A 13,041-nucleotide genomic window follows, 5' to 3' on the forward strand; every position below is an offset into this window, starting at 1 on the left:
GAGACATTTTGAAATGTCATGCCAAATATTGGCTCATTTTGGATTTCATGAGAGCTACACATTCCAAAAAAGTTGGGACGGGTAGCAATAAGAGGCTGGAAAAGTTAAATGTACACATAAGGCACAGCTGGAGGCCCAATTTGCAACTTATTAGGTCAATTGGCAACATGATTGATAAAAAGAGCCTCTCAGAGTGGCAGTGTCTCTCAGAAGTCAAGATGGGCAGAGGATCAACAATTTCCCCAATGCTGTGGCGAAAAATAGTGGAGCAATATCAGAAGGAGTTTCTCAGAGAAAAACTGCAAAGAGTTTGAAGATATCATCGTCTACAGTACATAATATCATCCAAAGATTCAGAGAATCTGGAACAATTTCTGTGCGTAAGGATCAAGACCGGAAAACCATACTGGATGCCCGTGATCTTCGGGCCATTAGACGGCACACTATCACATACAGGAATGCTACTGTAATGGAAATCACAACATGGGCTCAGGAATACTTCCAGAAAACATTGTCGTTGAACACAATCCACTGTGCCATTCGCCGTTGCCGGCTAAAACTCTATGGTTCAAAAAGGAAGCCATATCTAAACATGATCCAGAAGCGCAGGAGTTTTCTCTTATCTTTTTGGAAAACTGCGACGCCATGTCATCTGGACTAAAGAGGACAAGGACAACCCAAGTTGTTCTCAGTGCTCAGTTCAGAAGCCTGCATCTCTGATGGTATGGGGTTGCATGAGTGTGTGTGGCATGGGCAGCTTACACATCTGGAAAGGCACCATCAATGCTGAAAGGTATATCCAAGTTCTAGAACAACATATTTTCCCATCCAGACATCGTCTCTTTCAGGGAAGACCTTGCATTTTCCAACATGACAATGCCAGACCACATACTGCAATTACAACATCATGGCTGTGTAGAAGAAGGATCCGGGTATTGAAATGGCCAGCCTGCAGTCCAGATCTTTCACCCATAGAAAAAATAGGTCCATCAAGAGGAAGATGCAACAAAGAAGACATAAGACAGTTGAGCAACTAGAAGCCTGTATTAGAAAAGAATGGGAAACCATTCCTATTCCTAAACTTGAGCAACTTGTCTCCTCAGGCCCCAGATGTTTGCAGACTGCTATAAAAAGAAGAGGGGATGCCACACAGTGGTAAACATGGCCTTGTCCCAACTTTTTTGAGATGTGTTGATGCCATTTTCCCCTTAAAATGAGAGCAGTGTTACTAACAATATTACAGATAAACAAATAAAAATAAAAAATAAATTCTAAAAAGATATGAAAAATCTAGATAAACCAATTAGTGTGGTTTTTTTTTTGTATATATCCGAAGCTATCTGATTATAAAAAGCCATGACAAACATCTCGAGGGAAAACTGACTGATATGCAGCAGTGATGACAAAACACAAGATAATTTGACATCACTCCGTCAGCTGAAAGGGATACTGGGTGCTTTCTGTGGTGGTTCCTGCTGTCATTTTAGCAATGGTGTATTATATCAGTAAAAATATGCTGCATGTCTTCTGTCCAACAGCAGATATGCACAACAGAGTAAATGACAATGAAACTGACAGCCCGTCCATCCTGAAGGAACAGGAAACATCAATTATCTGTATTACTCTGACTCATCTGTGTTACTGCACTGAAATCCTAAAAGCCTACATCTATTTCTTGATTTCATGTATTTAAAGATGGAAAAAGGGATGTTCTGTAATAAGATATCCAATGGATTGCATTTTGAAGGATTCTACTTTGTGACAAGAAGTTTTGCTTGATGAAATGAGTGTACTCCAAGGAAAGCTAGAAGGTTGTACAGTTAACTCCCATGGTGTCATTCGAAACCATACAACCTACTACCTCAGCCTGGATGCACACGTCCACACTGCCATTCCTCTGGACCTCCCGGAGCTAAAAAAAATCTACTTCTGCTCTCTCACAGAATATATCTATATTTTTATTTGCATCAATGATTTGATGCACTTGCAAATTCTCTACGGATTGTCCATTTACTGCAGCAGTTCTCAAACCTTGAATGATTCCAAATGGTCCATGATTTGATTGGCTCATTAAACAAATAAAATAGATAAGACATGATTATAATAGATACTAACTGAGCTTACTGGCTGCTTAATCAACCCATTACACTAGGATAATGATGTTTCTGTTGTGTCATTTGGTGAAGTACATAAATGTACAAACATTTTTAGCAAACAAAATGTAATTTATTTAAATGAAATAAGAACAAAACAGCAGTCTGACAAAATTTTGGAATTGAGGAATATCCTAATAAACTAAGGTCATTTGTGCACTACTAAACCTGGTTATTGTTTCAAGGTAGCTGGTGGCTTCTGCATTGTTTATTTTGTGGTGCACCACCTACAATTTTTCGAGAACCACTGCTGTAGCAAGTTCAAAGAGTACGATGAGTTCACCACAGTGACAGAGACCCACAGAATCGAGCTTGGGTTGCCAATTATGACACAAGATCGGATCTACGGGTTTGTGACAAGTGGTCAGAGCTTCATATGAAACCCAATCCTGGGACATACTCATGTCTCCGAGTCTTTGTGGATGAGCTATCAGATCAGATAAACCACAGAAACATCCATCCTGTATGAACAAAACATTGTCATGGAGCCTCTGTAAATATAGAAAGGAGGAGAAAGACAAAAACACCTTCTACTGACCTGCTCAAGTTTCAGTGGAGATGTATCCATATCTGCTCCTGATTTTTGTGCTGTAAAGAGAAAGAAATGACAACATCAGGAAATACCTTAACAGTTAAAAGTCTATAGCAAATACAGTACATACAGTGATATAATTCAGCATTGTGTAGAAAAAAAGATTAAATGACATGCCGTTCACAATCTGATTTATCGTAGTTAAACAAATATTTGACGAGACAAAAGATAGGCAGGGACTTATCCAACAAGAATAGACTGGAGGGAGAAAAGTGTTTCTGCATGACAGGTGGTTATATGGGAATAGACGAAAAGGGCTTGATGATGTCAGCTGGAAAGGAAAATCATTTCAGGAGCGGAGCAAGTTATTACGTTTTGATAAATGATTACAAAGATAAACGTTTTTCTTTAGAATAATGTGTGGTGGGGTACATCAAGTACAATGAGACCTGGATCAAGTTTCACGAAAGTAAATTAGAATAGTTACAGAGTTTGAACTATATAACACAGTTTGAACAATATGACAAAAGTCCAACACAAAGAAACTTAAATCATTTTCATTCAATCATTCACATGAATCAAATTCTAAGTTATTTGATGGCTACACAAACACTGTTGGTGGGAAATACGGAAAAGTTTGGCAAAAACAGCTTGTTCAAACACATCCCTGCCAGAGAATGCCATGCGTGACTGTCTGTGAGAACAGGGTGAGCTTAGACAAGATCACGGCGGCTTTAAAAGACAACACACAAGCTGTCAAAGCGGGAAAAGTGAGCATTTCACAAACAGCTCCTGTCCTCTCACTGCCTCACCTGCTTGCTGATGTTCATCGGACGTAAACGTTCAACCCACGGTACACTTGAGCCATTCCGAAGTGGGCGGTGGTTTTTGCACCCATTCATTCAAAGAATCATGACTTGTTTTAGAGTTTCGGAAACAATTCGAGCACCATTTTCACTCCGACTAAAACAACCCGTAAGATTAAAAATTAACAAACGGGGCTGCCATATAAAAGTGCCACCAATATACTTTTGTTAAATAAGAAAGTCAGTGTGGTCCGCCATTTTCTCAGCAAGGAAAAGCAAGTGAAGAAAAAAAAGAGAAAGGACTCTCACTAGCATCGCTTTCCAAGTTTCTCCTTTTCTGTTCTGGAACCTTCACAAAACCTTCACCGGTGGGTCACATGACGCTGCTCGAGCCCAGAAGCATTCAGCTGATGTTGAGTAGACATCTTTTGTCTAAAATACAACCCTTTCGCCGAGCATTCCATTGAAAAAAATATGCCACCTTCCTGGGGGGGCTAGAAAAGGGGTGGCGTTGGGAGTCATGGCAACCTCTACCTGGCACGATGCCCATCGTAAGGACAACAGGACATACTGTACATATCAGCTGGATTCAAACAATGATGCCAAGTCACTCGGAAGATAAGAGAAGAGGAAACGTCTTTTAACGATGCATTTGGAGTAATTCTCGAGCAAAGCTGCACTGGAATGCAGCGAAGAGCACATTCGCTTGCAGGCGGTAGTTGAGAAAAAAACGCCCCGTCGGACTACGTGTTTCCCATTGCCTGTGTGTGTGAATGGAGTGACTCAGTGAAGCTTTATTTGAAACACACAGACGGCGATTCATCAATCCGTGAGTCATGATCGTAGTTTGTAGATTGTAGTGGGCTGATGAAGTTTCCCACTAGGGCTTTATTAAAGTGTAAGAACAGACAACGAGGAGCGTATGTGGGCGTTTCCTGCATCTTGTTAAAGCTGCGCACATGAGATCACATATGACCTCTGTACAGAATCTCCACAGACTCAGCTCAAATGATGTGAGAGCCAAACAACAAGAGGAAGTAACTATGGTTAACAGGGGAAACATAACTATTATTTTACCTCAGAATAAGGTCTGGATAACTTGATTTAATTAAATTTAATTAGAATTCAATTCCTCAAATTCCTGCATTTCGATTGAGGCAGAATGTAAATTGCAATTCAAATCAAAATTCTAATTTAAAAGTTCAAAGAAAAAGGTTTTTGAAAAATTATATAACTTATTTTTAACTAGAAAGGCAAAGATTGGCAAGACAAACAAAATTAGACAGACAGACAGACAGACAGACAGATAGACAGACAGACAGACAGACAGATAGATAGATAGATAGATAGATAGATAGATTTTTTTTAATGTTTTTAAATCTGTTTGCCTTGTACATTATATTAATAAACCATATATCGATTTTGATATTTCAATTTATTAAGCCATGTTAAGTGTTTATGGTTTTCAATGGGAGGAGTTCATATTCTGCTGTTCTGTGGCCACAGATTTGCGGGTCTTGTCTTTTTCTCCCACAGGTGACTTGCAGGGCCCTGTACGTTATGATACTATATTCATTTTAATTGGTTAATCACCACATCGCAGGTGCTGATTATAAGTGACACTGTCATTTTTTGTTTCTTTTTTGTCTTCACCACCTGGCTACTTTTTGAAATGTTGAGAGATTCAATTAAAAAAATAACAAATAAATAAAATAAAAAATCCAACAAGATTGCAAGAAGAGCAGGTGTCTGAGAGTGCAAGTGCATGTCTGCAGCCAGACCCTATTACTTTATGGGGCCACTTTAAGCTTCACCATAAACGTCAAGAACTCTAGATTAGAATCTGGACCTGCTGGAACTAATTTGGTTAAAGGCCATGTCACGGCTCTTTCGAATCTTTTCTTGGACACACAAGTGTACTTAAGAGAAGCGTCTCACTGAACTGAACACAAAATATGTCATGACATCCCGATGATCTCTCAAATCTCTCAGCAAAACAAAAATTCCCACACAAAAATACACAGCCCCGATACTGCTCATAATACTAGATGTTTGGATTCGATCAGCCTGAACTCATCCACCCTTGTTCCTGGATGGATGAATTTCCCAACACACTCTGACAGCAAACAAACCGTCAGCAGATCTGCATCAAACCACAAGAGATGATCTGTTCAAGCTGATGCATGTGAGTATATACTGGCGTGGCCCTGAGCACACAGGAAGAATGAACTGGGAAAAGATGATATCTAAATCTAATCCTTATCTGCAAATTGAATCTTAATTTATAGTATAAGTTCAAGGCAGAATGCACACACACATATATCGAGAAGCATTTCAGTATCACAGAATATACATTTTTGACTAGGCTGATTAGGCTTGCCAGAAGATAATTTTGAGGCTTTTAATACAAGGCAGGTCTGTATGTACATGTGTGTTTCCTGATGGTGCATGCACAGCAGGCTAATAAATGCTCAGGAGATGCAGGCCTGCGAGGATAAACTATGTTCACGTCACTCTGAACTTGCAGGACCTATGAATTCTGCAACAGGGTGTGAGACGCCTCTCTCATCCTGAGTCAGACAGACCACAGCACTAAAACACAGCTCGCTTTCAACAAGGAAGGAGTTGAATTCATGCAGCGAAGCGCGTGTTCTCCTCAGATAATTTAGCCAGGTGGTGTCAGCTCCATGCTTGATTGAAAAATACACACATGAGGACGGCTTGTCTGTCACATGTCATTTAGGCAGTGGTATAGTTATATATATACCATGGTACTTACCATGCTATTTAAATGGTACTCTAACGTATGACAGTAACACTTACGGTAACAATAAAGTTCAGTTTGTTACCATTAGTCACAGCATTATATTTCCTACATTTTACAGCGTTTATTAATCCAGGATCATGTTAATTAATATGTTATTTCGTTTTATTAAAACATTCACAATTTTACTGCTAATTTGTTCATCATTAACTATTTTAATTTATACTTACAAACTTAAATATATTTATAAATTAACGTTAATTAAGATTAACAAATGCTGTATATGTATTGTTTATTGTCAGTTTATTCTACCTCTTCTGCTATCAAATTGAAGTAGTTCGTTAAAGATTGACATGGTATGTGCCTAAAAAAACACAGTATCACCATGATACATTTCCAAAATACTATGATGAAAATGAATGGTGACCACTGCTGCTCCTGATCCCCATCTACTTTCACTGTTTGCAATTAAACATTCTGCTAAATGTCTCCTTTTGTGTTCTACAGAAAAAAGAAAGCCATACAGGTCGGGAATGACATTAAAGTTAGTAAATGATCAAAATTTTGGATGAACTATACCTATAAACGTTTTTTCCAGTAATCAGCACAGCCTCGTCATCTCACAGAATGGCATTTCATATCTGGAGAAGCAGGACATTTAGGTCAAAGTTCAACTGAGATCGGCAAAAAAAAAAAAACTGAGCAAAGAGAGGTTTTCCCGCAAGACAGATCGAACCACTGAAAACCAGACAGGGGGGAAATCAGACAAGACATCGCAGTAATGTGAAACAGCCATAATGTGGACCCTTCAGCGGGGCGAACCAACTGCATTCAATGCTCGCAGGGGTGAAGGAACCAGATGGCTATGGAAAATCAACACTGGGTGCTCTTCTTCTTCATGGTAATTATTCATCAACTCTGTAAACAATGCCAGTGAAGGTGACAGAATATTCTGCCTTTAATCTTCCACATATGATATGAGAAACCAGAACAGTGATGGTCTGCACTGCAGACCTCTCCTCTAACCACTGACCTCCCCATACGAACCGAGCCATTACTGCTGAAAGTAAAATATCAAACAAATATTCCAAATGCATCGTTAATGCCTAAGAGTTCAAGAAGCAGTTCATTTTAAAGACAAGAACAAGAGCAGCGACTCTTCATCAGCATCATTCACAAGCCACAAAAGCAGTCGCTGTATGTCATGTGTGCACACATAGGTTCTCTAAGAGCATGATTTTTAAAATAAAGCTTACCATTAAAAACTGTTAATGATTGTTGGTGTATGTTTTACAAGAAAATACTTTGTCAGTCTCCTTTCATGTTTAATTCAATGTTACTTGCCATTTCTTTGTAATTATTTGTGAAATGTATTACGATTTCGTAGTGAAAATTGAAAAACTTACACCAAATGACAGAAAAAACTGCAGGGAAATGCATATGCAAACATATTTGTGTGAATGTAATGAAAGGCACAAAGGCTGATTAAACCAAACACACCATACAGATCTAATTGCTCTCAGTGCAGTTAGTAGTTTGCTTTAGACCCTTAGGAGATCGAGCCAACAGCAAAAATCAAAAACAAAGTTGAAGGCACAAATAGGTTTTGTGCAGTGAGATTTGAGGTTTCCCTGTGCAGAGAGGCCAATGCCTTCTGCTTTCCCTTAAACGTTTACAGAGTTCGCCAGGCAACGAGCCAAGAAAATGACTTTGTTTGACCCAACTGCCAATCAGTTTGGCTGGGTGGGTCCGTATTAAACGCCAACACCTTTTCTGTGAAGCTCACTGGCCGCAGCTGCCTCCGGTGGGTGGAGACAGGTTAGGAAACAAGGCTGTTGATGGGGAAAAGGGAAGCAGAGAGCTGGTGCAGAGCACACCGACAGCCAATGGGAGCAGAGCATTTTAACACAGAGAAAAAAAAACTGTTGAAGTAAATTGATCAAACTAAAACTCATTCCATTAATTTATTTATGGGTATAGGCTTAAACTTAATAATAATCTTTATATAAAGTCTTTACATAGAGTAAGAAATCATAACTGTTGCTAGGTGTATGTTGCTAGGCAGCCTTTATAACAGTGAGATGGGTTATCCAATCGCAACACAAACTATAGTTTGCTGATTTTTTAAATGAAGAGATCACGCGAGATACATTAAAAGTTTTCCCACCTCACTCTGAATGATAATTTATCACCTCAAAAACTAAAAGTTGAGATGAAACGTTACTCATTTTGAGACATCAGTGCACAAGCTACTGTAGAAACTTGAATCTCACTTGAGTGAATTCTCAAAAAACAAATACATTAAATACTGCATAGGGTTTGGCTGAGCTCTTTATTAAATTATGGTCAATAACCAAATCTTTGTCTCAGAGCCGTTCAGAAACCTTAAGAGGGTTTTTAATTAAATGACGTAATGCGTGAACAGCGCACATCGATTACCGAAACCCCGCTAACCGTGAGCGACAAGCAGACATAGATCTTGCTTACCATCACAAAGAATCAATCAATACAGTGGGACTTCTGAATATTAAACTTGGGCACAGTCAAAAGTATTCCACATGTGACAACGCAGGAGCCGATCAATAAAAATGCCATTAAATAAGACTGGAGAAAGCAGCCGTTAATTGATGAAGACCATTAAAATGAATTCAAATGACTTCAGGCTTAATTAGTCTTGCTTACTCTCAGGACCCCCAGGTAACGAACCAGGGGGAAAAAATGAATCTCAGCATAGCTCATCAACTCTTCTGTAACTCACCGGACTGGACACAAATAGGATTTCATGTTCATTATAAGAGTTTTTGTTAAACAAAGGAGGCTGTCAGACTGAATTGGCTGATCAGACACGTCCTGAGAACAACTTTTCTTAATTAAGAGAATTGTAAGGAATTGAATTATTCTGCTTCAGTTTTTGATCCCATTAATGGTTCAGTTTCTTAATTATTCAAATTCTGTGACAAAATGTGCAAAAATTTGTACTTTTTAGCTTGCCACAGGAGCAGTATCCTCAAAAATTAAACCTTCGTGCCTTTTCTACCCCTAAAGGATAGATATTAGCAAGATACTAATGTGAAACCTTAGGAGCAGATAAGGGTCAACAGTGTTCCTTTCATAGTTTTTGTACACTTTTTTGACAGTGCATAAACTTTTCTTTTAGTCTTCAAATACTTAATTGAATTCATTAAAATCTTGGTCATGTATTTTATAATCTTTCTATTATCAAAATACTATTAATCTTGCCAAATGTCATCTGAATTTGAACTACACAGCTCACAGAGCAACCAGAGTCTAAGACTGAAACAGAATAGAATAAATAAAACAACTGCAATGCTTAAAATGCCATTTGGCTTTCGGTTAATATTATTCAATAGACTGCACAAAGTGACATAGGGGCAATTTTGATTTCATATTGACTTGAAATACACACAACAACACAATAAAAGTTGGCGGTTCATTTCCAGTTGGACGCAATTAAAGTGTGTGAATAAATCAAGAACCACCCTTACTCAGTGAGTCATTACAGTGATTCAAACCTTTAACACATAATCAGCAGGCTGGAAAACATGTTATGATTATATCAGTATGGTGTTTGTCCACACTGTTCGGAAGAATGCAATCATTTATGAAGCAATAACAGAACAACATGTCCAGAAAATCATTCCCTTTTTATCAATAATGCATCTTCTGAACGAATGTTGCATTCTATATATGTTTGTATTATATCCAAATAAAATCCTGACAAAATGTATTCTCGTGGCTTAATAAATGTTTCCAGCTTCATAATGTGACAACACTGTGAAATTAGACATCATTTTAACCTGCCTTTCTGCTTCCAGTCATTTCTGGACGCGTTCCTTCTGATTTCTTCCTTGGTTTGGCTTTTGTTATCTTAGAAAATATGCTTCAGACATGGACAGGAGATCTCAGACAGTGGTCAAATGTGTTGAAGCAAATGTGTTTTTTTTTTATTTTTTATTTTAATTCCACACTTAAAATAAACATTTAAGGCTCATTTGAGGCAATCATCTACAATTATAGAGGCCGGCAAAAAGCTAGACTTCATCAAATGGAATTTATAAAATTTTGTGTTTCTAAATTCACCATGAAAAGGATGTTTTATTGAGTTTTATTGCACTCTGACATCTCTGATATCATCTCAGGCTTTCACTAACCGAGAGAATAAAGCTCTAGCTCTAGATGTTCAGCTGCGGGCTGACAAACAAACTTAACTGGGTGAAATTCATACAATTATATGGACTGCAGTGCAATACAGACCGAGGCACGCACTGCCTGTCCTGTTCTTCAGCTCATTTCTCTGCAGCCATGATAAAAAGCGTTAAGCATGGAAATCAAGGCATTTTCTGCTGCCTGATCCATTGCTGATTCAGCAGAATGCTGGAAGGGCACAGCAGGAATGATATGGAAAGGCATAATTATCATTCACCCCTGCACCGCGCAGGAAATTGCTGAACCAAAATTGTTTTGCATTTTTGTGCAACACATAAACCGCCACCGTTGTCTGAACAAAGACAGCAAGGATAAGTGCTCGTTTGCATACAAAGAGTAAACTAAGTTCTTTAATAAATAGCAACATTTGCAAACATGACACTCTAAATTGTATGATTATTGATTATTAGACTGACAGAGCACTGACAATCATTGAGTAAGCCCTATGAAGGTGAGAGAAGCTTGTGTAGAGGAAATCAGAAATTCACATTCAGTCAATGAGATGCTCAAACATTCGGGCCAACCACATGACACGCTTTATTTAAACTCGTTTATTGCCATTTTTATGCACGAAAGTGTTATTTGTTGTTTCAAATCCATATGATTATCTTTCTCCAAAGAACACAAAAGATAATATTTTACAATATAGGCTACATTAAAGCTGCTTTTTCCACAGTGCATGTAACTTGAGACTGATAGATGATTGGGTGAACTATCCTTTGAAATTAAATGGCAATTTTTTTATTAGCATTCATATTTTGTGAAACATATCTGCTTTAGTATTCTTGTAGAACAACAAACTCTTCTAAACACGAAAATTAAGTATTTCACTCAAGTCAAATCCTTACAATGGTGCTGATAAATATGCTTTAAAATCAACATGTGGCTGCCAACTCGAATCCAGCCCTGTGACAGACCCTTGATTCTGGGTAAAGCAAACAGGAAGCGACTGGGTTGAGATTATGGCAGCCTGGAGTTTCTACTGGGCCCCCTGCTGAGTTACATGTTCTCAGTTTCTTTTGTTTGCCGTTAACCCGTTAAACCCCTCATGAGAGGCCTTTGAGAAAAGTGTCACATACCCCGGGGGGTCATTTTGTTGAGAACAATGATCCTAAAGGAGTTACACACCATTGCAATAGTCCCCTTCCCAAAGGCTGAGACACTTGCGCTCTAAAACAAAACAGAGGTAATCCATTCACACGCAAGGAAGCTCTGGCTTCAGCATCAAAAGCTTTGACTGATCAACACAGACAACCATCCACCTAAAGCAATAAATTGTCAAGACCAACCCTTCAGTCCGCCAAATCAAATCCTGAGTTTGTTTCCATCAGGATATCTGCATTTACATGAGCTTAGCTGTCAGCACTTAATGCTGACTTTCGGCCAAGGCAGCCAAAGGTAACCGAACAACTGTAAATCACAGCAGAGCTGCGTCTGTGTGATGGATGATCCTGAGCTCAGATACCGGTGGGAAATTAGTGTGCTAAAAATACTAACAGGTCAACAAAGCAACTGTTACACATGCATGGTGTATATTTATACATTAGCTTGTATCAGATCAAAGGAAACAAGGCCCAGCCAAGTTATCAGCCCTTATCTGGTCTCTCTCAAAATGAGAAAAATATAAAAAAAAAAATTCTAACTGGATTGAACCATTCAGAATTGAAATGAGAAATACTTAAATTCATGAATTTAAACTCAGGTAGCAAACATGCAGAATTGAAATACATTTTTTTATACAAGGAAGAATTTAAATGAACAGAAATTCAAAGAAATCCATATAATACCAGATGAGAGTGGCGCAATGCGTTGCAATAAAAGACAACAGAAGCCATTAATAAGTGATGCTGTCTACACTGGACACAACTAATCCCTGACAGTAAAATGATGCCTCGTTCTATTTACGAAGCGGTGAAATGTTCTGCAATGGTTGCTTTGTTGTGTCCAGTGTAGACAGCCATTAGCTGTTGCAGAGCAGTAAACTGTTGTGTCCGGTCTAGACACGGTGTAACTGTCATTTTAACTAGAAAACGTATGCCAAACTGTACAGTATGCCAAGACAAACTTCGAATGTTGGCTTGAAAATGGTTTAAAGGTTGAGGTTTAAAGGTTTACAGGCATTATAGACAAAATGAATGACAGAAAGAAGAAACAATAGAATAAACAATAGGTAGACAGAACGATAGAATGAATGATAGAACAATACGTGGATAGAACGGTAGAACAAAAAAATACAGACAGAACTAATGCTAGAATGAAAGAAAGAGGTATATAACAACAAATAGAATGACTGAATGTTGGATAGATAGATAGATAGATAGATAGATAGATAGATAGATAGATAGATAGATAGATAGATAGATAGATAGATAGATAGATAGATAGATAGATAGACAGACAGACAGACAGACAACAACAAGAGAAATGCAGTTTAAAATAACAAATGGAAATGCTAACATTTCGAAGAGAAAAAAAAACTTTCCACATTTCCACATTTTCCTCCATGTCAACAATGTTTTTGACAGTGAAAACCAGAATGCTAAAGGAATCATCAACTAC

At 38.2% G+C, this 13,041-nt stretch overlaps 1 long non-coding RNA gene across 1 annotated transcript in view; it reads right to left on the reverse strand.

Annotated features, from left to right (window-relative positions):
• The window catches only part of LOC113054498 (uncharacterized), a 29,256-nt gene extending 16,450 nt beyond the window's left edge, over nt 1-12,806 (reverse strand). The window contains exons 1-2 of the long non-coding RNA XR_003277390.1: nt 3,498-12,806; nt 2,692-2,741 (exon numbers count right to left, since the gene is read on the reverse strand). This is a non-coding gene — a long non-coding RNA (uncharacterized LOC113054498). The remainder of the gene's footprint in view (nt 1-2,691; nt 2,742-3,497) is intronic.
• Between the last annotated feature and the right edge of the window lie 235 nt (nt 12,807-13,041).

This window comes from Carassius auratus, chromosome 35 (assembly GCF_003368295.1).
Source record: "Carassius auratus strain Wakin chromosome 35, ASM336829v1, whole genome shotgun sequence".
NCBI lineage: Eukaryota > Metazoa > Chordata > Actinopteri > Cypriniformes > Cyprinidae > Carassius > Carassius auratus.